The following is a 27,378-nucleotide window of genomic DNA, read 5'->3' as shown; positions in this document are numbered from 1 at the left end:
GCTGATGCGTGTTCCCGTCGGGGGCAGTTTTTCAGCATCAGTCTCTGCCTTTACCTCTAAAACAACTCTGTCATTCTGTTATTATCTCACAGCGTGGTGAATGTGCAGGTCACAACTTGTCCACCAGAGTGTTGTGGAGTTGTTGGATTGTGTATTTGATTAGTTTGATGAGGGAAACCAAGAAATCCCATGAGCCTCCGTATAGCGTAGCTCTGAGCGGCTCGCGGCTCTGCTCCGCCGTTCTAAAAACAGCTTGCACCGACAATTAAAGGAAACGAATCTACTACTAAAACTATAGGGATTATGGCAATGGGCTAATTGGCAACATGTTGAACTATCCCTTTAACAGACATGCACTGTGTTATGAATGTGTGCACTGACAAAAAAACTTTTTATTTTAATGGAAATGACCCAGATCTAAATGGAAACGACCTAGATCATGATTACTCTAATTGCACCTGGAGCAGACAACACTTGGCGTACTTGTCTGCATGCGAGGTCCGTTCTTGTGTTTTGAAACATCACCGTAGACTTAATTGGTTGACCTTTACGATGCGTGAGGATTTATTAAAGCCCTCATTAAGAGTCTGAGATTCTGTCGATTTAATATCTCAAACACAAAGACGGAGGGCATCAAAGGAAAATGTCACCTCATAAAAATCTCTCTGCTAAAAAAAAAACTTTTGAGTGACACTGTACATCCTTCTCTCACGGTCCAGCTCAAGTAGTGTCAGCTCGTGCATGCTCGGATGTTAAAGCCATTCCTGAGCTGTAGCCGGCGGCGGAGAGCTTGGAAGTGTGAGGTTGGGGAAATATAGGTCCTCTTCCTCTGTTCATATCCACAACAGGATTAAAGCAAGAGGAAGGCAGGATCTACTTAACACATCTTATATTCACTGGGAGGTAAAGATAGCCTCTCTTTAGTCTCAAGCTGTTGATGCACAGCTAATCTAGGAAATAACACTTCCTGTGCATGAAGCTACAGTACAGTCAGCTCTCCTCCTCTTCCTCCTGACGCCTTCAGTGGCTGAGAGAGTGGCTGCACTCAGGAGGCAGAAATAGGTCATATCTCCTCGGATCGCCTCCGTAACCTCTCGGTTCATAATGATCATGGGTGATAACAATCTCCAGGCATCCTCCAGCACACAAGTGTGTCATCTTCACTGCCTTTCAGGAGGTAATAGCCACCTACCCTCTCCCCACCATGCAGCAGGATGATTAACCAATACCAATCCCTGTCTATGCTTGGAAAAAAAAAAACAGCACCTTGATTTGAGTCGTAACTGGAGCTCTACTCAGGGCCAATTAGCGCAATTTTGAAAGCTGGGTGCAGCTGTGAGATGCATCTCTTCCTCGGGTTTCTGTCAAAACGAGATCATTGGAGTCTGACATATTGCATGCGACACATGAATGAGCAAACAAATTATGTACGCTCCTCAAAACCTGAGCCGATTAGGAAACACCGCATTGTAATAAAGATGAGATGCTCCCTCAGGTGGCAGCGGGGAAGAAAGAAAGGGAAAAATAATTTAAGTTTCAGGATGATGGGGAGGTGGGAAGGACCAGCCTTTCACATCAGGCTCAGAAAGTGACAATTTGAAAGTAAAGATGGTGTTACCGTGAGTATTTAAAGTGATAGCACACCAGGATTTAGACCGAGGAGGCAAAACATCTTCACCACAGTCGTAGCATCACACATTGATAGACACATCAGATGCTGCTGCTGCTACAGTGCAAGACACGGCGCCTGATCGCAGTTAGAAATGACGGATTTGTGGGATCTGTTTGACGTCAACATGTAAACTGCAACAAAGCTCTTAAGCCATGGGATTCTACAGAAAACGATGGAGTCCTTTCATTTACTTTTGTATGATTTATCAATTTAAGTCGTAAGTATTTGCTAGCTCTGGGCGCTGTGACATCATATAGTTACAGAAGTCCTGACAGCTCATTTTAAGGCTTTATACCAACCCTGAATAAACATCCACCCATCTCTTTCCCATCTAACCGTTTCGCTGTGGTCGATTAAAGACACGGTGAATCTCCAGGAGACGTAAACGCCTGTGAGAGACACACGTGAAAGAATCATTAATGCGATGCTTTCAGCCGAGATCAGAGCGTCTGTGTACGTTTGCCTGCTACATAATAGATACATACAGCTTTCGAGCACCAGTGCATTGAAAATGAATTATTGGGAGAGGCGCAGCTGCTGTTCCTATAGCATACAGGTAGAAGATTACACACTGTTTTGTCCTCGGTGTCATTGACTTTTCATTGAAGCCCCCCCACCCCACCCTCCGCCTCCTTCTACACCTCTTGGCCCCTGTCAAAGAGAAGCAGAGACAGGCCTTGATGAGTGCACCTTTGATCTCTCCGAGGCGCCTCTGCTCCTCCTCTTTTCTCCCTCCCATCATCCCTCCCTTCTCTCCTCTCTCCTCTCTCTAGCTGTCAGAGAGCTCAGCCTGTCCGCTCCACTCCTCTCCTCCTCTCCTCATCCTCTCTTTCTGGCCCCTCACGCCCCCTCGGCGCTAACGGCTAATTGTTGCAGTCGCTCCACAGCGACACAAAAAAAGCAGACGTGCTCGATCCTGCGCCAGTGATCAGGTTCTTACAAATAAATGTGCATAACAAATGGGTTCGCACATCATTTCTCTCCTCCTCTGTTTATTTATTAAACTGACAGCGCTGAAATGGCCAATCAATTCCAGCCCAGAGGGAGGTGCTTCAATCACAATCCACCCTTTGATTTAATCTTGTTATTTACGCCGTGCACTCCCAGCCTCTTGTTTATCATCACTCCGCAGATCTCGAAGCAATATTTCACTTGAAGAAAAGTTGGATTCGGAGCTGCCGTTATGGGATTTGCATGTCATCTCCGCAGCCCGCCGTTCGTTATCTCCCCGCCAAGACATCCAGCGGCTGGCCCCATGCTTCAACAATGCAATGAGCCGAGGCCCACTTCACTCCCTCGTGCTATTACATATTCAATTAAATTCATAGTCTCCGTGGCTGGTAATAGTGATGAATATGCAGGGAGTTAATTTCTTTGTGTCACAGTCTCAGTAGAAGGAGACGTTGGAGGGTGACAAAGCGTGCCGTGTGATTGGATCCCCCTTCGCCGCTGCGGGGCAAACTGGTGGAGGTTAATGTTGCAGACAAGGACGAAATGTTCAGAGTGAGACATTCCCGTGCACCAGCGCAGCCGGTTGCACAGCATGTGGAGAAATCACACATGAGGAGGAAGAAGTAGCGATGAGGCTTAGAAACGTCGGAACAGAGCTGGGAGCGTCGGTTCCTGCAGAAAAACAAAAACACCATTTTGCCGTTCGCAGGTGCAGCATCCATCATGCAAGAACATTTTAGTTCTTAACTCAACAGCACAACCTTGTCGTAAATGACTTGTCTCGTCTCCATGAAGGCCACCTGGTTACCATGGGGGAATTCAACAAATTTGGGTATTAGTATAACACATTTCTTCCTGCACTGCTCCTCTGTTTCACGCCCAAAAAACAAAAAAGAAAAAATGAAATTGTCATGAAAGAGTGAGAGGAAGATTTCAAGTCCTGCTGTCTAGAAATAAAACAAAAAACAGATGCAAAGAGATGAAGCAGCGTCCGTGGCGGTGAAATGTGGAAATATTTCTACGGCTGTCCGCAGCGTGTCATCACACAGCGCCACAGAGTGGGACCGCAAATAAAGACTGAATGTTTGGACTGGAAGCTGAAGACATACGACTCCAGTCACCGCCGGCGCCTCGCTGTTGTTGCCGCTGCCACCGACCAGACAAGCTGCAGGGAGGAAAGTCACAATGTCCCTCAGCACTGAACACAGGCACATGGAGGGAGGGGGGGGGGGGGGGGGGGGGGGGGGGTTCACACCATTATGATGTCACAGTGAGGTTGACCTTCAATTATTTGGATAGAAAATGTCATCTCTTCATTCTATCTTCATTGTTAAATTGTCAAGTGATGTTTGACCCTCAACCAGCAAAAGGCTTGTTACATCTGAAACAATCAGTCACCTGTTGAACAAGCTTTTCATTGATAAGGAAACAAATAAATGCCAAATATCTATGTCGGCAACAACACTGAAAAATCCAAACCAGAAAAGAAAAAAAGGATCAAAACCGGAGCAGGAGACAATGGAGAAACAAATCCAGTCCAAATGTCCACCATCATGGACTCAACAGAATTTGAACTCACTCTTTTGAGTCTTTCCTTAAGACAGCCTTTCTGCCTGAGGGATTTACCCACAGTTCATACATACTGTAGCCTTGTGATGTTTAACACATGGTTGCCATGAATACAAAGCTATACCCAGAAGGATACAGCACCATAAAATAGAAAGAAAAAAAAGTAGATATAGAAGAATAAATAATAAAGGAGCATGTTCAAAGTTACATTAAAGGTCTGGTGATGGATTCATAACATTCATCGGCTCATTAGGATGATTTTCTTCTCACATTTGGAGCCCCCTGCTGCCTGGCATGAGGGGGGAGGAGCTGGTGAACTTCACAAAGCAAAGAGTGGACATGCATTCAAACTAAAACTGGAAATAAAAGTAAAAAACAAAAAAAGAAAAAAAGAATCTAATTAAGGAAACAGATGAGATAATCATCATTCACTTGTCAAGTAAAATGAGTCCCAGCTTCTTAAATGTGAAGACTTGATTAGATCATTGCGACAGCTGATGAACAAACTGAATAATTGGATTAATTTCATTTTCCATTTCATTCCTGGGGATGAAAATGTTTGGTGGTTGTTGACTATGACTGACTCACCAGATGTTTCATTTGCCCCATGCACAAAAGGAACATCTTCTCTATTAACTGTCAATGGCCCTTTACTGTACTTTTCATTTCATGAATGCTTCCTCTGAACAATGCTGAAATAGCTGGCTGGCTGTGACACACAAATTGCAGCAAACACTGGTTGCCGTAGGAACCCTTTGGTATGGCGAGAGCAGGCGAAATCAACGCCGGCACAGAGGAATCAGGGTGTGAGACTGAAAAGTGGTGACAAACTTCCACAAGGCTAAATTGCCTCCCACTCTCCCCCCCCATCCCTCACCCACCTCACCCCAAGACCAGCCATAGATCAAACTCTGACCTGATGATACAAAGAGCCTGCTTTAAATGTTGTAGCTTGTGCTACATCAAGGACGTGTTGATATATTCCCTTGACTTCAGTTCACGGATGCTGAATTAACAGTTGCTGGGGGATTTGAAAAAAGGCACTCCTGACAAACACTCGCAGTGATAATAAAAAGGAAAAGCGCTGAATGAGCCGAGCGTGTAGATTCAAAGTGTGATTCCAGGTGCCGTCGAGGTCAGGCTTCATTACTGGAGCCAACTCGCTGATAAAAGCTGCTGTTTAAGCAGCACGGGTGCACTTGACAATTATTCCTTTAGCATGTCAAGGCTGGAGTAAAGCACTGTCGAGGTTTTAAAAGGTCTTCTGTGGCAACAAACTGAATGGAGGGGTGACAACTGAAGCAGCAGGAAACACACTCCTCCTTATGAATTGACGCTCCATGACAGAACTTCTCTTCTCATCCATTTTTTCCCCTTCATTTAACTGCACCACGTTTATCTCCTAAAATTTCCTCCCCCCCTCCTCCACGCCGTCTTTCTCTCTATCTCTAACAGCCAACACTGTGAGAATCAATGGAGGTGACAGAGCGTAGGAGGCACAGACTGCCAGAGCGGTGTCATTCAGACTCGCTGATGTCACCTCCACTCTGCCCTGCAGCAGGAGCGCTGCCAAAGTGCGACTTTTTCCTGCTGATTCAGCCGCTAATGTGCATCGTGGGATGCCTCTAAGTGTCATTAACTGGCGTGGAGGAGTGTTGGTCCTGGCAGCGCCGTGTCACATGCTCTCGCCATCACCAGCGCAGATGTACCTAGCGAAGGTCTCGGGAGGGAAGGAAGGGTGGCAGCAGGGAAGAAGGGGAAAGAGACAGAGATGGTGCTATAGGCTTTAAAGAGATAGTTTGGGGCGGTGCGTGGCGCAGTGGTTAAGGCGGCCGCCCCATGTAGAGGCTACAGTCCTCAACGCAGGTGTCCCCGGTTCGAATCCCGCGTCAGGCAGCCCTTTCCTGCATGTCATTCCCCCTCTCTCTGCCTCCCCCTTTCCTGTCTATCTCACTATGTGCTATCCAATAAAGGCAAAAATGCCAAAAAATATACTTAAAAAAAAGGGATAGTTCAACATTTTGGCAAATTCGCCTATTGACATCACCTTTAATCGTCGGTGCAAGCTGTTTTTAGATTGGCGGGGCAGAGACGTGAGCTGCTCAGCTTATGCAATGGAAGCGCATGGTACTTTCGCCTTTCCCTCATCAAATACACAATCCAACAACTCCAAAATGCTCTTGTGGGCACGTTGTGACCTGCACATTGATGAATTTGCTAAGGGAAAGGTGAAAGTACTACACGCCTTGCAGAGCTCACGTCTCTGCCCCGCTGATCATGCACCGACAATTAAAGGTAACGAACCTACTCCTAAAACTATAGGGATTAAGGCAATGGGCCAATTTGTCAAAATGTTGAACTATCGCTTTAAAGGAGGGTGTAAGTGTGCAGAGTGCAACAGAGAGACGGAGAGTAAGAGGCAACAACACAAGGTGGGTAAGTGAGAGGCAGAGTGGGAAGCAGGCGAGTGAAGTCGGACCGTCAGACTGTTTCCCTGAGGCTCATCTGAAAATGCTCTTTCATCTCTTTTCTCTGTCTGAGTCTGCAACAACAGCACGTTCAAAAAAAAGAATAGGAGGAGACAAATAATAGATTCTTAGAGAACTGACTGCTAAAACGCCGGTCGAACCCTGACGTGGCGGCTCGTGGCTGTTGGCGGGGAACTTCTAAAGCTGCTGCTGCTCCTTCATCACAATGGCCAACTTTCATGTTCACAGGATTAGGAAGGATCGGTTTTCTGGATCAATAGGATTAAAGCTGTCGTTAACCCCCCTCCCTCACCACCACCACCACCACCACCACCAACAGTTGAAGAGCAACGCAACCTACAGATCATAAAGGGATGTGCAAATAAAATAGAAATAAAACGTCTGTTGCGGGGTGGAAGGAGGACAAGCTCTGCACAGCAAAAACTAACAAGTTATCCCAAAGCAGGAATAATCTGTACTTGGAGGAGGACAAAAACCAAACTGCCCACGGCACAACATTAACAAAAACACGCTGGAGAAGAAAAGAAAGCTCTTACTCTTGGAAGAGCCCAAATAGAAAAATCACTCACTGTAATTGGTCTGCCTTTCTTCTCTTTCTACCACTAGGAGTGAGAGGGGAAAAAAAGAAACACTCTTGAATATGTGCGGAGAGAAAGGGAAAGACGTGTCTTCTAAGACATGCACAATAATTGTCTAGTTTTTCAGGGCGCATGCACCTACCATTAACATCCACTTTGAGCTGCTTTCAACTTATTATGTCCAGTGAGGGGGAGGCAATTTAAAACTTACAGCTAAATCACACAACTGTGCAACGATCTTTTATCTGCTCCCCTCGCTCTAACACACAAACCCATTGAATTGAAGCAGGAACGTCGTCCTCTGCAGCTGTGTCCCAAACCAGAGGTCACAACACACTTCAGGGGGTGATTTTAAAAAAACATTTGCGTAACAGTGGCTAGACTCCTTCAAAAAGGAGGTCGTCCAGCAGGTAGGTCCTTCATCGTCTATTCCAAGGATTCATTGTGCATCGGCAGTGACGATCATGTGCCGGCAGACGACGGCGACAGAGAGCCAGAGGACGCTGGTTTTTAGTGTGAGTGCTGTGTGAAAGTGGTAAAGCCCAAGGCTGAAGGATGAAACCAAAACTCCAAAAACCAGGCTTTTTTTCAGCAAGCAGTCTCTGCATTTGCCTCTAAAACAACTCTGTCTCATAACGTTGTGTTATTATCTCATAGCGTGGTGAATGTGCAGGTCACAACTTGTCCACCAGAGTGTTTTGGAGTTGTTGGATTGTGTATTTGATGTGTTTGTGTTTTTGAGGGAAACCAAGAAATCCCATTAGCCTCCGTAGCGTGGCTCTGAGCAGCTCACGGCTCTGCTCTGCCGTTCTAAAAATATCTTGCACCGACAATTAAACCTACTGCTAAAACTATAGGGATTATGGCAATGGGCCAATTTGCCAAAATGTTGAACTATCCCTTTAATGATAGGATAGTCAGACAGAGACAAGTTAATGAGGAGGGAGAATGACATGCACTCTGTATATGTGGTGTCTGCCATACGACGCCCCTAAATATTTAACGTGGGTCTGTTCATTTCTCATGGAAAAGTTACACATTCTGAGTTTTAAGGCTGACAACGACTTGTCACAACCACTGTCTCAGCTTCACACACACATACACACACACACACACGCCAGCCTCCTCCTATTTTTGGATTAGCTGAGTGAGTGTCAGGTGTGAGCACGATGTCAGCGGCAGGAACAGCTCACTCTGAGCTTCAGAAACCTGTGGGTGACATGACATCCATCCTCATTTCCAGTCTGTGGATGCAACAAGAAAACCAAGGAGCTTCAAAACCAGACCAGACCAGACCGGACCGGACCTGTGGCGGATTTGATCCTGTTCCCTCCAGTGCGAGAGGTGAATGTGATCACATATTAGCACATGTTTATCATTTCCAACCACTGCAGCTGATCAGACACAGCTGATGGCTGGAGGGGAAAATCCTCCGTCTGGCTTTTTTTTGCGGTTAGGAAGGTGAATCCTCCGGTGACGCGTCCTCTTAGCTGGGTCACGCAGCAGCTGATGTGTTCGTTCACATGCAAGGACAAACACGCTCTCTGCTCATTGGTTCCACCAGTGGAGCAGAAGTGTGTATTACTATTATTATTTGATGCTTCTTCAGCTCTGTAGAAATGTATCCGCACGCACAACGTGTACATAAACCTTCAGGGGGAGTCGCAGAAAACAGAACGCTGGCTGGGCCCAGGTGTATTGCAAGTATTTGATTTGCATGTGTATATGTGTATGTGTGTGTGTGTGTGTGTTTGTGTATGACTGGCTGCTCCCATCAGCCCCTGTTTCTCAGCAGCACCAGATGGAACCTCGGGAAATAGCCTGGGATAAAATTAAGAAAAAACATCTGTCAAATCAGCAAGCGAAGTGAAAAAATAGAAGAAGGAGAAGAAGCTGAAGAAGAAGGAGAAGTAGAAAGAGGAGGAGGAGGAGGAGGGGGTGAGGGAGGGGGGAAGAGTCTGGATGAATCCATGCAGCTGCGCTCCACCCAGGTAAAGGCGGATTGACATTCAACGAAAGGCTCATTAGGAAATTTCATGGGAGTCGTGAAGTGATTATCCCGAACCTGTCGGCGGGAAACAGCACATCAAAATGCCACGCACACACACACACACACACACACACACACACACACAACCTCTAGGTGGTTGATGCGTCGCTGCAATGAAACGAAATGAAATGTGCACAACACACGTGTTCATGAGACGGAGAGCTGACGAGGAAGGCGTCAATCAGCTATTAGTTGGGTTTTTTTTAACTCTTGTTCCAAAGAACACGTCAGTGTGAATGATCCGTCTCTGATTCGATGTGCACAGAGCAGCTAATACTGTAATGAATGAATCAAAGTCTCCTCCTCTCATACTGTCACTGTTTCATCAGCACAACTCATTTCGAATGTGCTTAAATGCTTCGTGAGTAGAGTCGGACTACCAGGAAGAAATGAAGAAGATGAAGAAAATGGAGGAGGAACACGGATGCCATGAAGTTGGTGTTCAGCAGAGAGAGCTGTGTTCAAAGTGTGAAGGATAATCAATGGAAACCTTCAGCTCTACGTTTCCCCCATACCTGGTCCAACCTGCATCCTCCATCCTCTCGCTGTGCGTTGACACTAAGTGTACGTTGTGATGTGCAAGCGGAAGCATCCAGCTGTCAGAGACGAGTGGCGAGTGCGTTTCCTCGGAGGCAGAGCAACAGCTTAAAAATCTGTTTTTCAAACAAGTCAATCTAGTTTATTTAACCCAACGTCACTCAGAGCACATTAGCTTCTGTCCTCCATCCTTCCCTCTATCAACACACACTCTACTCGGACAAAAGAGAGACAGCGCTTCAAGAAAGCTTTGAGTGGTGAAAGAAAAAGGCAGAAGGTGATATCGACACAAACACATGGATATCTCCATACAGACCAGCCAATAAGCAACATCAAGGTGCAGGTTGGAGCTGATTGGTCACCTGATCACCAGTAATTACACCCGTCCCGTAGAACAATCAGCAGCGCTCTAAAAATAGATCCACCACACACACACGCTGCTGATTGGAGCTCCAGATAACAATAGTTTCCATGGTTGATTAAAGCGAGTTCATCAATGACTCATGGGGACTATACAATCTCACAAATCAGTGCAAAATACCTAAATGTCTAAAGACGTCTACCTTCAACACATCTTGTTTGCTCCTAATTGCACACCAAAGATGACACAATGAAAACAGCAGAGGACAAAAAGATAAGAAGAAAATATAAAACTAGTGAAATGACTTGAGTACGAACAGTCAGTCAATTTCACAGCGCACACAAAAAGATAATTCGACAGACAAACATAACCGATGCAAAATGACATGGCACCCCGAGGAGTTTCACTTAGCAGGATTTATAAACACTTATAGGAAGAAGAAAGACTAAATAATTTCTCAGATGATTTGCAGGACTACAATCACCAACAGCAGGGCTTTTATTTATTTAAAGCGCTTTTTAATCTAGATTCTAAGATGTTGAAGAGATGTAGCACATGTAGCACTGCTCTTTAGTTTATATACAGTCAGTGTTGTGTGGTAAGGAACTGGTGGATGTTGCAAAGCATGTGTAGTGATATTTTGAGCATTATAGAGGCACAGTTAGAAGAGCTGCCCCCATTACTTTGCTGTTTAACTGCAGTGTAGAGCAGCTAGCAGGAGGAGAGCTAGGTCCGGGCTGCACATATTTTTCTCGGGTCTTTTCCTATGGTTGCACTCGGGGACCTGGAGCTGTAGAGCGTTATTTAGAAAATGACTGGAATTCTCCTTTAATGGACAGTTTTTGGGGCTCATACGATTTGAAATCTAGATTCTAGAGTATTTTTAGACGGTACACCTTTAACTCAGCGGTCAGTTTCAACTTTCAACATGACAAAGATCCTGCAGTAATGGAAGTGCAGCTGTTTCCAGACCCGATGTGTGGTGTGGTGTGAGCCTGACAGGTCTGACTGACCCTACACCTCAACCTCCATCCGACACCTTTTGGTAGAAACTGAAAACGCTGACTCTGAGCCAGACCTTGTCACGCAACATCAGCGTCGGCCTTCGACACCGACGCTCCTGTGAGTGAATGTGCTGAATCACTGCAGCCAGGTTGGACAGACATCTGCTGCGGAGGAGCCTGACGCAGGAGGTGAAGGCTGCAGGCCATTGACTTTCAAGTGTCCACACAGTTATTTGGCCTTGCTCAGTAAATGAGCTATTGACTAAATCCAACATGGGTTCGGTTGTGTCGCTGCAGCAGCTGCATGCGGGCGCGGCGCACTCTGGCTTTGGAGCTTTGAGACAAAGCTGCTTATTAGACATGGGTTGTGATTGCATTGTGAGCCTCCTCCTTGTAACCGACTCCCTGACAGAATCTCATCACAAACAATTCAGAGAGCTAATCAAAAAGATGGGCAAACATTTGTTTTTAAGTCGACGTATGCATAATCACAAAGCAGCAGAATGATACAGAGGTAATAAAGAGTCTCCAATCTGTTGTTGTGATAATATATAAAACTGTGTTAGCAGCTTTGAACATATTATCCCATAATCATCAGACAGTATTTCGACAGTCGCCTTCAAAATCTAAAGGAAAGCATCGTGCGGCACATTATTCACTTGTGTTTTGAATACTAGATCTTTTTTTTTTAATGTAGTGCAGTGTGGGGAAAAAAAGCACAAATCCTGAGGTTTGTGAAGCTGCAGATGAAAACACACATGGGACACTCAGACAGACCAGAATACGATGCTGTGGTGGGTCTGTCTGATGCAACACAGTCTTTAAACCTCCCACATTAACATAATTTAATGTAGCTATGATCATTTATGCTACTGGGTTCGGATATGAATTAACTATTCTGTCAGAGCGATGTTTACTTTGCTAAACTTGAAGCATGAACAAGATAAACGTGGGTGACCACTGGGATAATCCAGATTTTAATCTATTTAAGTGAACGCATGAACGATGCATCTAATCCTGGTTAGAAATTCTATTTCAGGATTTATTATATTATCATGATTATTGTTATTAGTAGTATTTTACTCCAGTACGACTCTGAACAGGGAAATACAGATGGGTCAGTCTGTTCACACCCTGGATTCCAGCTTTAAATCAAGTAGCTTTTACTCTAAATGATAAATATTGCACACAAGGGCTTTTCTTTTTGGATCAGTTCCTTTGAAACCCATTTGAACCAACAGAATATCAGCAGCATTACAAGACCTTGGTCCAAGCATACAGATGATTTACTCATTTACTCCGTAGCTATGGATATGAGAAGACATTCTTCACCTTTCAATGACATCAAACTGACTCACTCGGTCTATTGTTGAAGGGTGATACAGTCATGAAGACTTTTTTTATCACATCCAGACTAATCTACTGCAACAGCAACTCCTCAATAAACCTCAATACATCCTCACATCTGCTTATCCACCCTCTGGAGCTCACTCTCACCCATCAGAGACTTCAAACACACACACACACCTCCCAACCTTCAAGTCCCTGCTTAAAACGCACCTTTTTTAATGAGCTTTTAATGTTTCATTATGCGTCTAGTGCTGTTTTAATGCTGCTTTAGAGTCTCATTGATTTCATATATTCAGACTTTGATCTGTTTTATAATTTTGCATCAATGTTAAATGTCTTCTTCTAAATCTAAAAACGCTTAGCAACCCCTGAGCACCCCTCCATCGCCCCACCACTACCACAAAGTCCCAATACAACAGAAATAGAAGTATCATTTTTAACTGCATCATTAATTGCATATCGCTGTACACTGAACATTGCAAGTTTTGTGAGTTTTAATGATTTGATTGGTTAATGATTTAAAAAGAACACAGGAAGTGTTGAGTTTGCAGTAACGGCGTAATGCAAAAGGAGAGTGAATCAAAACCATCAACAAGTGGTTTCTTATCAAAATACGACCGATTTCCCATTTAAACATATGGGATTGGGGAAAAAATGCCAATTAGCTTAGTTTAGCTTCTACAGTTTTAGGTAATAATGATGGCTCCAGTCACTGTTTAAGTAAATGATAAATGTCTGTAAAGGTAAAGATGGTTGTTTTAAGTACCAGTTGCAATTACACCAAGTACCACTAGGGGTCCGAGTATGGCTGGTTGAGAAACACTGGTTTAAAAGATGCTTTATGCCTCTGTAACACCTGAGGTGTTGTGTTTTCAGGTAACCTGACCTCACTAACACCTTGTGGGAGCTTCCTGTGGGGCATCACACCTTGGGGACGGTTCAGCCAAACCAATCAAGAACTCAGGTGAGCGACGACTCCGGTTGAAAGTGAAAATGAGATGTCTCAGTCAAGCACTCTGGGTTTCCAGTTAAGGATGGAAATGACAAGAGAGCTGACAAGATGGGAGGAAACTTACAGAGTATATTGTTTTACACTTTTTAACACTGAAGCCTGAGGAAGAACTTTAAATAGGAACAGATGCTGCTTTATTTTATAGTTTTAATCATCCGGGCTAATTTAGAGACAAACCTGCTGTTGTCAGATCCACGGAGGCGTTTAACAGCTTTGAAAAATCTGTTCTATATCTGCATTTATGATGTTATTTATTTATATAAAGGTGTTTTTTTCTGTACACGTACTCTATATCCCAAAAACCTGCTCATCTATGGGGCGGCGTTAGAATTTATGGACCAGAAAATATACCGTTATCCCCAGAAAATCCCCCAGGGTGCTCTCCGACACCTTTATTATCCCTCCTAATGTATTCTCTCAGGAGCCACCGCAGATTTTTCATTTTGATGAAAATGACAGGTTGAACTCTCTTCTTTTTTTTTTTTTAGTTTTCACCTTCCTGGAAAGGGGTTTACGGCGCTACGCGGTGGATCCTGACAGCCTGTCAGCCGGACTATAATCTCTCCGCCGCCGCATTATACGTAGAAATAAAGTCTGTTCATTCGCAAAAAAACTTGTGATTTCATGATGACGTACGCAAGTTTGGTCAATATGCAAACCAACAACACCCAGGAATCTGCATGCAGTAATAACATATTTCCAGCAAAAAATTGTATGGGTGATGAATGGATGGAGAAAAGCAATTGCGAGAGGAAATATCAGCCAAAGTGATTGTTTAGGCGAGACACAGTGATGAGTATGTGTGTGTGTGTGTGTGTGTGTGTGTGTGTGTGGGGGGAGGTTTTGTATGCAGGGTTGGACGGTGGCTGAGGGGACTGATTAGCAGCAACATCTTTTGCCAAGCAACTTCTTAGCTGTACTGATTTCCACCCAGCTATCTGTATTCATTTATGCATAGAGCGACCACGGAGGATGAGTGGGGTGCAAAAACAGAATATTATTCTTCACAGCGTCTCTGTTTCTCTTTCAGTATTCACCCCTTCACTCCTGCGACACTCATTCCCTTTGCTGCTCGGGGTTCAATGTTGTGAAAAATCGCACTTCCAGATTCTCATTTTGACGTCCTTTTGTGTAGGTCTGTGAACTAAATGAGTACATTGTTACTTTGGATTTTTTTGTTATTTCTATAAAAGGTTAGCCTGCTACTACTATGCTGTCAGCGACCATTCAGAGGCAGCCTCACTGAGAATAACAACTAAATGACTGAGAGGGAGAAACAGCATCTCTGAGTGAAAACAAACCACACACATTGGTCTGGCTCGCAGCCTCACTCCCCTGTCACTTCCATCATGAGCCCGCTTTGGAAGAGGAAGAAACACAACAACACGTCCTCATCTAGATCTGCAGTCTGGAATTGGTGAAACTGATCAGACACAAGGAGACAGCCACTGGAGGAAAACATCTAATTATGATGTATCTGTCCAGTTTTGATATTTCATTTATTTTCTATCAACTAAAGGAGCTAAACCCACCTATGATTCTACAGAAAACCTGCCTTTTCTTTTTTTAATGATGCTTAGAATAAGATGTCTGTACCGCTCCCTCTTATAATTCTCTCCACCAATCATAGATAGATAGATAGATAGATAGATAGATAGATAGATAGATAGATAGATAGATAGATAGATAGATAGATAGATAGATAGATAGATAGATAGATAGATAGATAGATAGATAGATAGATAGATAGATAGATAGATAGATAGATAGATAGATAGATAGATAGATAGATAGATAGATAGATAGATACACTGCAAAAATTCAAATATTATACCAAGAATATTTGTCTTATTTCTAGTCAAAACAAATCTCATTATACTTAAAATAAGACTCATCACCTAAAAACTAACTTGTTTTTAGATCATTTTCACTTGTTTCAAACACATTTTCACTTGAAATAAGTAGAAAAATCTGATAGTGAGCAAGTTTTTCTTCCTTATTACGAGCACAAAAAACTTCCTTTCACTGGCAGATTTTTCTACTTATTTCAAGTGAAAATTTCTTTGAAACAAGTGAAATGATCTAAAAACAAGTTAATTTTTAGGTGATGAGTCTTATTTTAAGTGGAAAGAGATTAGTTTTGACTAGAAATGAGACATTTTTACAAGAAATAAGACAAATATTCTTGGAAAGATTTTGAGTTTTTGCAGTGTAGATAGATAGATAGATAGATAGATAGATAGATAGATAGATAGATAGATAGATAGATAGATAGATAGATAGATAGATAGATAGATAGATAGATAGATAGATAGATAGATAGATAGATAGATAGATAGATAGATAGATAGATAGATAGATAGATAGATAGATAGATAGATAGATAGATAGATAGTGCATAAAGTGCATAATAGAGAGATAGCAGCCAATAAATATTATAAAAAGATTGAAAAATAGCAGCCAGCGCAACTACCTACCCACAACTCTACTATTCATTCATCTTTTTCAAAGGGTTTAACATGAACCAGACCTTACAACAACAATAATAATCATATCACATCCATGCAGGCATAGTAGTAGCTTTAATACTGTAACACACACTGGTATCGGCTTAATTCTGCAGAGACACAGATGAGTTTCTGATGTTTACAGTGTGTATGATTGTATATCATTTAGTGGAGGCTACCCTCACTTCTCTGTTCAATGTAATACATTACTGCTACTGCATCCTCCAAGCTGAATCAGCACCAACACACAACTAATAACACTGCGTTAAAAGAAGAAGACGAAATAAACACACAGCAGTAGGTAGGCCTCTAATACTCACCCTTTATAGATGTGATGTGACAGCTGTCATCATGGTACAGCAGGGCTCAGGTTCAAGTATTTCTGAAACATAAATACCGTACACAATATCTCATTAAAATGTCCATCAAAGAAATAAACAGCCTTTTTCCTCCTCTGGTAAGGCTTCACACTGCTCTGGAGTTGTTTCCCTTAATATGAGCATCACAGACTGAAGGGATGAACTGCTGCACAGCGGAGCACTGAGGGTCCCAGCTCAGAGCTTTTAATGGTGATTAGGACGTGTTTGCAAATGTGCTAATTGTCTGTACTTATGCTTTGACAACTACAAGCAACACTGTTTATGTAGAGAAATGAACTGGACATGTTTTGGGTCTTTATGAAGAAGAAATAAGACATAACCCAGACCTCTTTTTTAACACATGTAAAGCTTTGATTCTTTCTTTGGGCCTTTCTGCACATCTCCAATCAGATGCCTGGGTTCAGCCGGGCTGCTGACTCCTGTCGGCTCGCACAGCCCCCGAAAACATGGAAAGTCCAAGAAGTCAATCAAGTGGACCTGCTGTACACTGTGCTGATGGCTGCTGCTCATATATCCTGCACTAACACGGTAATGATGGCCCTGGCACAAGCACTAATGCTTGCTCGCTGCCCCCCTTCCTTTTTTTTCTTCTTTTTTTTTTACATGGAAACATTAGCAGCTGAATCTGTCACCGCAATGTGCATTTGGAGAAATAACACATACAGATATGCAAACTCAGCATCAGCAGCAGCTCCCTCACCTTGTTGACTCCTGGAAGCTTTAATCAAACCACCTACAGTACGAGGCTATGAAATACTGCCGCTCCGGAGTCGCATTTACATAATCAATATTCATCAGGCTGCAGACGCTGGTTATCTGGCGCTGATGGTGCCAACTGATCTTCATAATGTGGGCCAAAGCGACACACAGCCCTACCTCCAAACTCCTGGCTGCTGTAGTTAATTCACTATCGCGCCGGCTGCTACAGCACGCCAAGTCTCCCACCGCCCGTCATTAACTCACCAAATGATGATCATGATAGTAATGACGGGAAGTGTAGAATCGAAACCGGTGACGGATGAAAGGAAACACCTGAGTAAGTGAGTGCAGGTGTTCCTCCTCTGCAGGTCGCATGTGGATCCATATCCAGGAGCGCCGAACTGAAGCTGCTCTGGAGGCTTCGTGGAGCAACAACCGCACCAACACTTTATGTTGAATTTGCCTTTCATTTGCTCCGTGTCAACGTGACACACGGTGCCGTTTCAAGTAGGAGCCCCAAGGCAAGAAAAAAACTAGTAACACTGATTGATGGTTGCCATATAATTTTATATGTCATATATTTTTATGTGGGTGACATCGACTCTTGTGCGTTTGGCTCCTCTTCAACTCGTGCTATTCCAAGATTACACTGCGCCTCTGTGTCTGCAATGAGGGCTGACAGGAACGTATACAGTGTGCATCTGCCTGCCATCCCAACACTTAATGTTACTGACAGAGAGACGCCCAACGTTACACATGACTTAAAATACACATATTTTACACTCTCCTGAGAAGATATTCTTATTATACTGTATATATCTATATATAGTATATCTATATAGAAAAAAATTTGTTCCTCACCAGCAACAATAAAAGAGCTTCAGTCCATCAGTTTCTTTATAACGCACTCCTCCTGCATCACTTCTCCTTTCAAGTTTAAACCCACTGCTCACTGGAGGCTGCTTACCCCTCAGGTAAACACTGAACTTTGAAGAACCACTTTGCACTTTATTAATGGAATTAATTACAGCAGATTATCAAACTCCACTGGGCAATTTTAGACTTTTTCCACTATGAATCTATTTAATATTGTTGGCGATTGTTGACTGATGCTGTGTGGTTCAGTCAAGCAAAATACCTAATTACATTAATGCTATATAAGCAAATGAAATAACAACTCTATCGATTGATTGATTCATTGATTGATTGATTATTCAACTGTCAGTGAATTGTATTTATGAAACAGAAATGTCACTGTCAGTGTTTGATTCTATTTAGTTTTATGTAACTTTTAAATGAACACAAAATGTGATGTCATGTCTTCTCTGGGAACTTGATGTCACTATATAAAAAATATTTTCTATTCCGCACTTAAGTTTTACAATTCTTTATATCAAATTTGATAACACAACAGCAAATAAAAACTAGCACAATGTTTTCATTTTACATTCCTGGTTGTCTGCTGATCTGTACCAAATTCAAAATGCCTCCACACACACACACAGCAGCAGCAGTCTTGGTGCATTTGTTTAGTTTTTCCCCCCCTGACGTGATGTCACAGTGGACCTGTTGCTGCTCTGGCACTCGCTGCCGCAGCTGCTATTAATCATTCTGTGGTTATTGTTTACCGTGTCTGCCTCCTGATGTCGGACTGGGATGCTTTATTGCACCGCCTTCGTCAGTCCTGGAGGAATTACATCTCCGGCAGCTACGACTTACTGTACTGTGAAAAAAAAACAAATACCAATTGTCTGTTCTCATGACGACCCTGATGACTTATAAAACTTATGAAACCAAACTATCTGCTAAATATTGAGCCTTTTCTAATAAATACATGTTTTTATTTTGTCTGAACCGAAGTCAAAACGGTTGAAAAAGCTGATTTTCTTTACAATTTTTTGCTCAGAGAACTGACTTTGAACATTCAAACTGATTCTTTTACAACTAGTTGATCCACCTACAACTTTATAAAATGTAAAGACAGCACAGGAAGTCCATTGTTTCTATTATATTAGAGAGAGAGGGAGTAACCACAGTGTGTCTTGGTTGGTTGTGTCTATCAGGCTAACAAATGGCTCATGCGGTGTAATTGCTACTGGAATGAACATGATTGTGCTTTATTGATAAGTTTTTGTTATTGACGAGCATCAAGCCTTTTACTCTTGTAATCGTAACTCCCGGGCTTCGCCGCTGCTGTTTTGTTCATCTGGAAAATGTGATGTTTAGAAACACGACGGTTAAATGATCCACTGCTGGCTTCCTGCACGCCCCAGAGGGAGGCATGAAAAGCAGCAGCGTTAACAGTCCCCGGCTTTGTATTCATAACTGAATACTGTAAGACGACGGCTTCAAACTCTGCATCCAAATGGAGCTACAAGCAGCAAATAGGCCATTAAAGAGTGAGATGTAACGCCGCCCCTCCCTGGCACACCAGCATCTTTTGATTTATTGTTGGGCTAAACTCCTCACTGTACGCAGTAGCAGCCGCGCTGATGTCTCCCTGGAGACGCATTGCAATAAAATGAACTGCCATTGTTTTCTTGCAGAACTGTACAAATTGCCTCATCAAAGCCACAACATGGGTCCTCCACCTCCAGCCATTAATCAGTAGGAGAGACGTGGGCATCAACAAAAACGCCTTTGCATTTTCCTGAGCGTCAACCAGCCGGGGCCGACGACGTGTGGTTGTTGTTGTTTCTTGGTTTTTTACTGCGGGAGGAAAGTGAAAATGAAGAGTGAGCAGCGTCGTCAAAGAGTCAGGTGTGTTAAACCTCCAGACATAAGGTTTTACTGACTGCAGAGTCGGGCTGCACAATTAATCCTTTGGTCATCGCCATGGCCGTGTCTACATGCAGGATAAACACATCATAAAGGTTGCCTGAAATGTGATGACTACGTTACATTTAGGTTTCATCACTGATGAGTGCATTTTATTTACATGCCTGTAACCTACAGCTACACCGCAAGGCCTAAATGTAACGTAACAACAACAACAAGAGACATCCAACAATCGATATATTGTATTTGCTCTGACATAGGGGTGGGCGATATGGCAAAAATATCATATCACGGTTTTTGAAAAATAAAATAACGATCTCGATTTTATCACGATCTTAAATCTAAAATTGAAAAACAGACAATTTAGGTCAAAGAGCCTTTCTAGACCAATTTTAATGGGCTCTATGCACAGCTCCACTACTTCCTGAACTTAAAGCAGATATCAGCTTCACGGCCGTTTCGGCTAATGCTGCGTTCAAGGCAGGCTTTTGAAACCGTAAGTTACAGCTTCAAGTCACAACTACGACTTGGTAGCGTTCCAGGTAACCCGTAGCTCGTGTTTTTACCATCCTGTTGTCTGTGAAAGTTCCCTATAACGGCCACTCGTAACTTCCGACCCGTGAACTCGTACCAGATCGAACTGGTATGACTTCACAGGAAGGAAAAACACAAAGTACGAGTTTCTTTGAACGCACCATGAGTTAGCAGCCCCCGCCCTTGTCAGGCATCAATTGGTCCTCGTGCTACGTCACCACATTCACGCGCATCCCTTGGCTGCACACACAGCCCTTCATGCCGTTCTCTCTCCTCATTGGATAACACTTGTATCCCACAAGGAAAATTTTCTCCTCGGGTTACAGCAGAGCAGAGTGACGGAGAGACTCGTGTTTAGGCTGAAATACTTCATGTAAGTGATTGCTGACGGAAAATAGGACTATTTAGGACTTATATTAACAAAAACATTCCACTGATATCTGCTTTAAGGCAGCTCCTTTATTTCCCGTCTTACATTATTGGACCAACTGATTAATCCAGGTGTGTCTGAGTAGTCACATAGGTCAGACACACCTGGATTCATCAGTTTGGGAGCTGCCTTTCAGAAATTCAGGAAGTAGTGGAGCTGTGCATAGAGCCCATTTAAATAGTTGCAGTTTTGCCAACATGTGCAAGTAAACATACTGTGATAAAATGCACTCTTGCAACATAAATCAACATAATCTACCAGTTACTATTACTTTGCATCCTTTTCCACTACACAGTTACAGCTCTACTCGACTCGGTTTAGGTGCGTTTCCATCAGCTCCAAACTCACTCGTCTGCAGTGCACCTCGATTACTGACACAGGAACTGTATGGTTATTCATGCACACCTGAATATTTGCTTATTCATTTATAGCAAGTCATATCTCCATCGTGATACTGAACAGTGTCATTGCACATCAGATATCCTGCAGGCCTACTGCATAGATTCAGTTTGTGCATCTGTGAGAGAGTAGATGCTGCTGCTGCTGCTGCTGCTGCTGATCCCAGACCTGTCCTGTGAGTCAGAGACAAAGACGCTGAGTTAAGTGTCTGGTCTTAAGACACACCATTGTCCTAAATGATAATTCAGCAGTGGGAATCTGGCCACCACCATTACCCTCAATATGGAACCGATCCATAAATGAATGACACCACTCCAGGAATAAATTAAAGGTGCTGCCGACTGAATCCTAATGACCGCGTTAACCTTTGCTAACAAAGTTCCACTGACATCCATTTTTCAAAAGGGAGCCAGGAAACGGGGGCTTTCTTTGATTTCCACTTATGCCCAACTGTTCTTTTAATAATTCCCTCCCTCCGTTTTTTCCATCTTTAATTGGGGTGAGAATTGTGAGGACGAGACGCTTGAATTTCATTAAATTACCCGAGATGGATTTAATTCCACGCGCCCATGTGCGGTTTGATTGGCCCATTTTTTTGCCCAGGCATGTGTCAGATCTTGAACTCTAATCGCCTGCGTGCATGCTTGCATGGATCCTCAGCAGACCGAGATGGGTTCAAATCAATATTTTCCAAGCTTGTGTTTCCAATGCACCAGAGTGCAAAGTGTGAGTTATGCAAAAAGCTGTGACACAACAGGATTTGAGCTTCACTGCTCTTATACAACACAGACAAAAAAACAAAAAAAACAGGCCCTCTCCCTCGAGCACCAGCCTGTGTGGTCAGTTCACCTGGAAAATAACATGTTTAGACAAGAGTCCTCCCAAACTCATACAATACTCTCACACTTTACCACTGACACCGGCTGCACTGTCAGTATATCTGATAACACCTGTCCTGTGGTCTGACCTCTGATGTAATGATATTTTCACCCTCCATGGCTCCGATTCCAGGAATAACATGACAAATGATGTCAAATCATGATCAGCTACAGTTACATACAACCAGCGACAGATCAGGGCCAGAAACCGTGTCGTTGTGCTACCTGCATTTACATAACTCGGTGAAAACTCCTGTCAGATAGGGCTGTATTAAACATTTCCTCTCATGAGGATTAAACTAAACTACAATGTATGACGTGACACCTCATTATTACACAACCGTTACCTAACTAATCTCTGCAGGTGGTGCAACAGTGAGTGACTGGCTCAGGTTTTTACTTTTCTGGCCATTCTGGTTGGTTACCAGCAGTTTTATATACAACTATGGATCAGAACCAAACTGCAATGTGGACATGTTTCATAAAACCACTATAAAAATATGTATCAAGAGCTCAAACCCAACATAACAGCTCATTTTTCAGATAAATAGGCAAACTTATAGCCAGATATTGATGGGTTAGACACCTGTGAATGAATCCTTTCAAAATCTGGATTACTGATTATAGGACTAATATGATACCAATAGGTAGTAGCACTAGTATCAATAAGCCTGTCATTCCAGTCCCTACATACTGCAGGTGAAACAGTGAAAGCAGACTTTCAACTTCAGCAGAACATGGAGATAAAAAGATGAAACTGATGGCAAAATAGCTGTATAAAGAAAATAAACCGAGATTATTATATTCATAACAACAATAATCATTTTTATGCATTAAGCACTTTTCTAAAGCCACATTAAAAAGAGCTTCACACTGAGCAGCAAATTGAAACAAGCAGGTCACACAGGGGCGACATGAAAGAGCCGCTCCCCGCCGAGCGTTCACGTCAGCGTGCTCTGGCAGGAGAAGAACAACTTCCAACTTATTTTTAATCCTTTGATTAAAACTAAAGAGAGCAGAGCTGAGTCAGACTCGGAAAATAAAACAAAAGAAATCTTCCTGTGAACCTCAGCCTCTAAATCCTGGCTGCCGATCCACCCAGAGCTTTTTTACATAAAACGCCACATTCCCCATCGATTCTCTAAATAGAAAGCGGGATGTCACACGGCGTGCAGCCTGAACATCCAAGTCCGGGCTTGATTGCTGTCCGTTCCTCATAATTACTGTGTTACACTTGTTGCCCACAAGCCCACGCTCGTCTTGCACGGGGGCTGTCGTCGGCTCACCTCTATCAGCAGAGCGGGCTGGGAAATCAGCCAGCGAGAGGCAGAATAATGGCATCTGCATGCCAGCGCCTCACACCTCAATAAACACGGAAAATGTAAATGGAAGGGCATCGCTCTGGCGTGATTACAACAGATGGTGAGCCCCCTGCCGTGGAAAACATGCAGGATGGATGGATGATTGGTGTTGAAAGAACAAGGGTGAGTTAAAACATTGTTTGTATTCCCTTTGCTGAGGCTCGTCTCCCCCCGGCCTGATTTGAGAACTCGGCTGTCAAAATAATCTTCTTTTTTTTTATCAATCTGATCAAAATGTCAAGTTCTTCACAAAAATGTCACTTGAAAAAATAACCTCAAATGAAATCCTCAAAGCGCGCAACTCTGACTCTGACGCCGGCGGGTTGGAAATGAACTCAAAGGCGACGACGTTTCGATGGGAACCAATAAGGTGACAAACATTAGCTGTAGCTGCACTAAGCTGCCGCGTCTTATTGCTTCTGAGAGTTACAGTGTGAAGAGTATTATAAAGGCATACACTGGAGCTTATGCCACTAATCTGTTCTGACAACCACACTGTCATTGATTGTTAAAGGCCCAATCTATAATCCAGAGGCGCAGAGCAGGGACAGCTCACTGCAAAAAAAAAAAAAAAAAAGCTTCTGTAAGCATTTATTCATTCATTATCCGGAGTCTTCAAACAAAGGATGACAAGCTGTGACAGCTGATAACAAGTTTGTTATGTATACTGCAAATGTAAATGGTTGATATAATTAAATAGTAATATTAAAGCAGAAGTAAGCGATATTTTTGTGTTAATATAAGTCTTAAATAGTTCTATCTTCCGACAGCAATCACTTACATAGAGTGTTTGGACCGAAACACGGGTCTCTCAGTCACTCTGCTCTGCTCTGAGCCGAGGAGAAAACTTTCTCGTATCCTACAAGTTTTATCCAATGAGGAGAGAGAACGGCATGAAGGGCTGTGTGTGCAGCCAAGGGATGCGCGTGAATGTGGTGACGTAGGGACGAGGACCAATAGATCCATGACGAGGGCGGGGGCTGCTAACTCCATCGGCTGACAAGACGTTATGGTGCGTTCAAGGCAACCCGTAACTCGTGATTTTCCGACCTGTGAAGTGGTACCAGTTCGATCTGGTACGAGTTCACGGGTCAGAAGTTACGAGTGGCCGTTATAGTGACTTTCACAGGTAAAACAGGTCGGAAAAACACGAGTGGGTTGTCTGGAACGCTACAAAGTCGTAAGTCGTGACTTGAAGCTGTAATTTACGGTTTCAAAAGCCTGCCTGGAACGCAGCATTAGCCAAAACGACCGGATCGCTTACTTCTGCTTTAATAGTCCTATATTTTACATTTTACTCTTGGCTTCTCTCTGGAGCTCTAGTTACAACAGGTAAGTCAGGATGCTCTGAGCGTCTCTTCCGATTGGCTGGCTGGTTTCTTAATAGACAAATATCAGATTTTAGCTTCGTTGTGACATCACAAAGTTACAAAACAGCTGGTTTTAAGGCTCAGTTTCTGACACAGGCTGTTATGTGTATTTCTCTGTTGACTGTTGAACTCAGACCTTCATTAATAAAAAAAACAAACATAAAATCTCACCTAATATAATATGAGACCTTTAAGTCATTTGTAGGAATTCATAACAAACACATCGGATTGTTCAGCCTCTTTAAGTTCTTATCCTTCAATACAGCCAATATCTACAGTATGAGTGACATTTAAAAACATGCTTATGGTATCGACACACAGTGAGGACTGTAGTGGATGAACTTCAGGCTACACAATCTATATTCATTAGAGCAGCGGGGAAAAAGAAGCAGAGAAAAAGAACACCTGTGTGTCGTCAATAAAACTGAACCAAATGTCATCCCCGTGGCATTAAAGTTCAATTTCTTACTAATCCTGTGAAGATAAAGCTCTCTATTCAATCGTGCAATTGGAAAAATAAAAAGGCCAAGATGTCAGCGGAGGAGAAGCCGCTCGCTAATGATGAACGGAAGAGCAACTTCGGCTGAGGAAGAAATTCAGGGTAGTTTTGTTCGGAAAACGACTCTTCAGTGCAACTCCGCTATTAATCTCACAGTGAAATGAAGCTGAATTAGATGTACGTGTGTCCGAAGAAGACAAAACTCTCCTTAAGGAGTCCTGCAGATGAAGGAGGAGGGAATGCCCGTCCCAATTAACATCACGCTGCTTTTCAGCGGCCCATTTTATTATGACACAGGCCTATCATTTGCTGGAACACGAGGAACCTCTGGGTGCCAGAATCTGAAGCCTGGCATCCGTCTTTGGTCTCCAGACACCTGTAACACCGGCGTCTCCTCTCCGCACCATCCGATCCATCCTGTTTCATTTTCCTCCATTAATCTCCCAGCCTGGTGATTCAGTTTTCATTTGTTCCTCATCTTGCCGGCTGGAGAACGCCAAGCCGAGGCAGCGACTCTCGTGCCAGATGACTGCTCAGCACTATGTGTATTTTTATTTCTTTATTTTTTTTCCACAGACAGGAAGCCGTGGGGACAGATTAGGCCAACGGCAATTACAGGAGAACAGTGAAGGGGAGGATTGTCTTTGTTTGTTGTGGACCTATGGGTTCACTCTCCTGACTAGTATCTGTGCACCTGCTATGTCCCTCCTGGGCCTCTGTACTTCACTCAGTTAGTTAAGATCCTTTATTGCACCTGTGCCTCCTGTTCACCAGTCTGTGCTCTTTCCACTCGCTGAATACGGCGAACATCCAACACACAATCCTTTCATCATTGTCTCTTTCGCAATGCAAATAGTTAGTTATCAAAAATAGATACTGTGAATGATGTCTGCAGCATCTGGGGGGAAAAAAAAGAAGAAAAACATGATCTCAGCTTGCCAACGACACTGAGCTGTGATGAACATCACAGGGAAGTCTTCTCTCAGCGGTTTGAGTGACATTTCATGTTTGCAAACTAAAAATAATCCCCGTTGACCCCTGCAAACGCTGCATGAAAAGAAGCCCAGATGTGGGGAGCCGACAAAAAGAGTTAGTCACCACTGTGATTCATATATTATAACAACACTACAGTGTCTTATCACGTGTAGCTGGCCTTAAGGAACAGACTCCGACCGGCTCTTTATCATGAAACACAAGTCCCCATGAAATTGAAGAAAACACAAACTACAGATAACACAAGCAGAGCGCATAAATTCACTGCATGCACACCCGGCAGCAGAGAGCCGGAGGGGATTTATAGACGAGGGAGATGACTTGCAGAGACGCTATAGGGTGTTTAAGCCCTTTTGTGTTTTCCCCCCCTTTGAAAGAGAAAACACACACACACACCCCTCCCTGAGTTTGTTTTGTGCTGAGTTGGTGTTTGTGCAGGAGGCTCTGGAGCAGGTACGGGATAATAAAGGAAGGAGTTCGCCCAGCCTGTGGAGCTGCAGACACACTATTGTGCATATCTTGCCCTTTGCTCATTGAAATGCAGCTCTACACAGCACATAAATAACCCTCACTGATTAGCTTCTTCTTGTGTGTGTGAAATATACCAGGCAACATCACTCCACTGACATTAATGTCTCCATCTTATTTACTGTACTTACCCTGCATTGTCTATGAAGATTGTAAAATCTGCACAGGCCTTCGACTTGTTTATTGACTGCACAGTTTCCCTGACTACATGATTAACCTTTCACAGTTCATTACCTGGCTTCTAACCAGTATTTAAAATTTCAAAAGAAGTGTTTTTTGTCGTACACCCATGGGCTTTTTATAATAACGGGGCAAACAAAACAGCACAGTAAAAGGTGTAGTACAGCTCCGTAAATCCGCAGGTGACACTTAACTACCGGTGCTGAGCCACAGAGTGAGGGAAGATAAACAGGAGACACTCAGAGTGGTTTAAAAAAAAAAACAACAAG

The 27,378-nt window shown here is 43.3% G+C and overlaps 1 protein-coding gene across 6 annotated transcripts in view; it reads right to left on the bottom strand.

The window, feature by feature from the left end:
- Positions 1-27,378, bottom strand: part of LOC310999363 (beta-1,3-galactosyltransferase 1-like) — a 107,636-nt gene that overhangs the window by 63,095 nt on the left and 17,163 nt on the right. For 4 of the 6 annotated variants that reach the window (XM_083989753.1, XM_083989755.1, XM_083989758.1 and 1 more), the window contains exon 3: positions 16,401-16,462. The exons of the other annotated variants lie outside the window; for them this stretch is intronic. The gene's annotated coding sequence lies outside the window, so the exon portion shown is untranslated. The remainder of the gene's footprint in view (positions 1-16,400; positions 16,463-27,378) is intronic. 6 annotated transcript variants of the gene reach the window in all.

This window comes from Trachurus trachurus, assembly GCF_905171665.1.
Source record: "Trachurus trachurus genome assembly, chromosome: 2".
Taxonomy (NCBI): Eukaryota; Metazoa; Chordata; class Actinopteri; order Carangiformes; family Carangidae; genus Trachurus; species Trachurus trachurus.
This window is presented reverse-complemented; position numbering and strand designations above follow the sequence as displayed.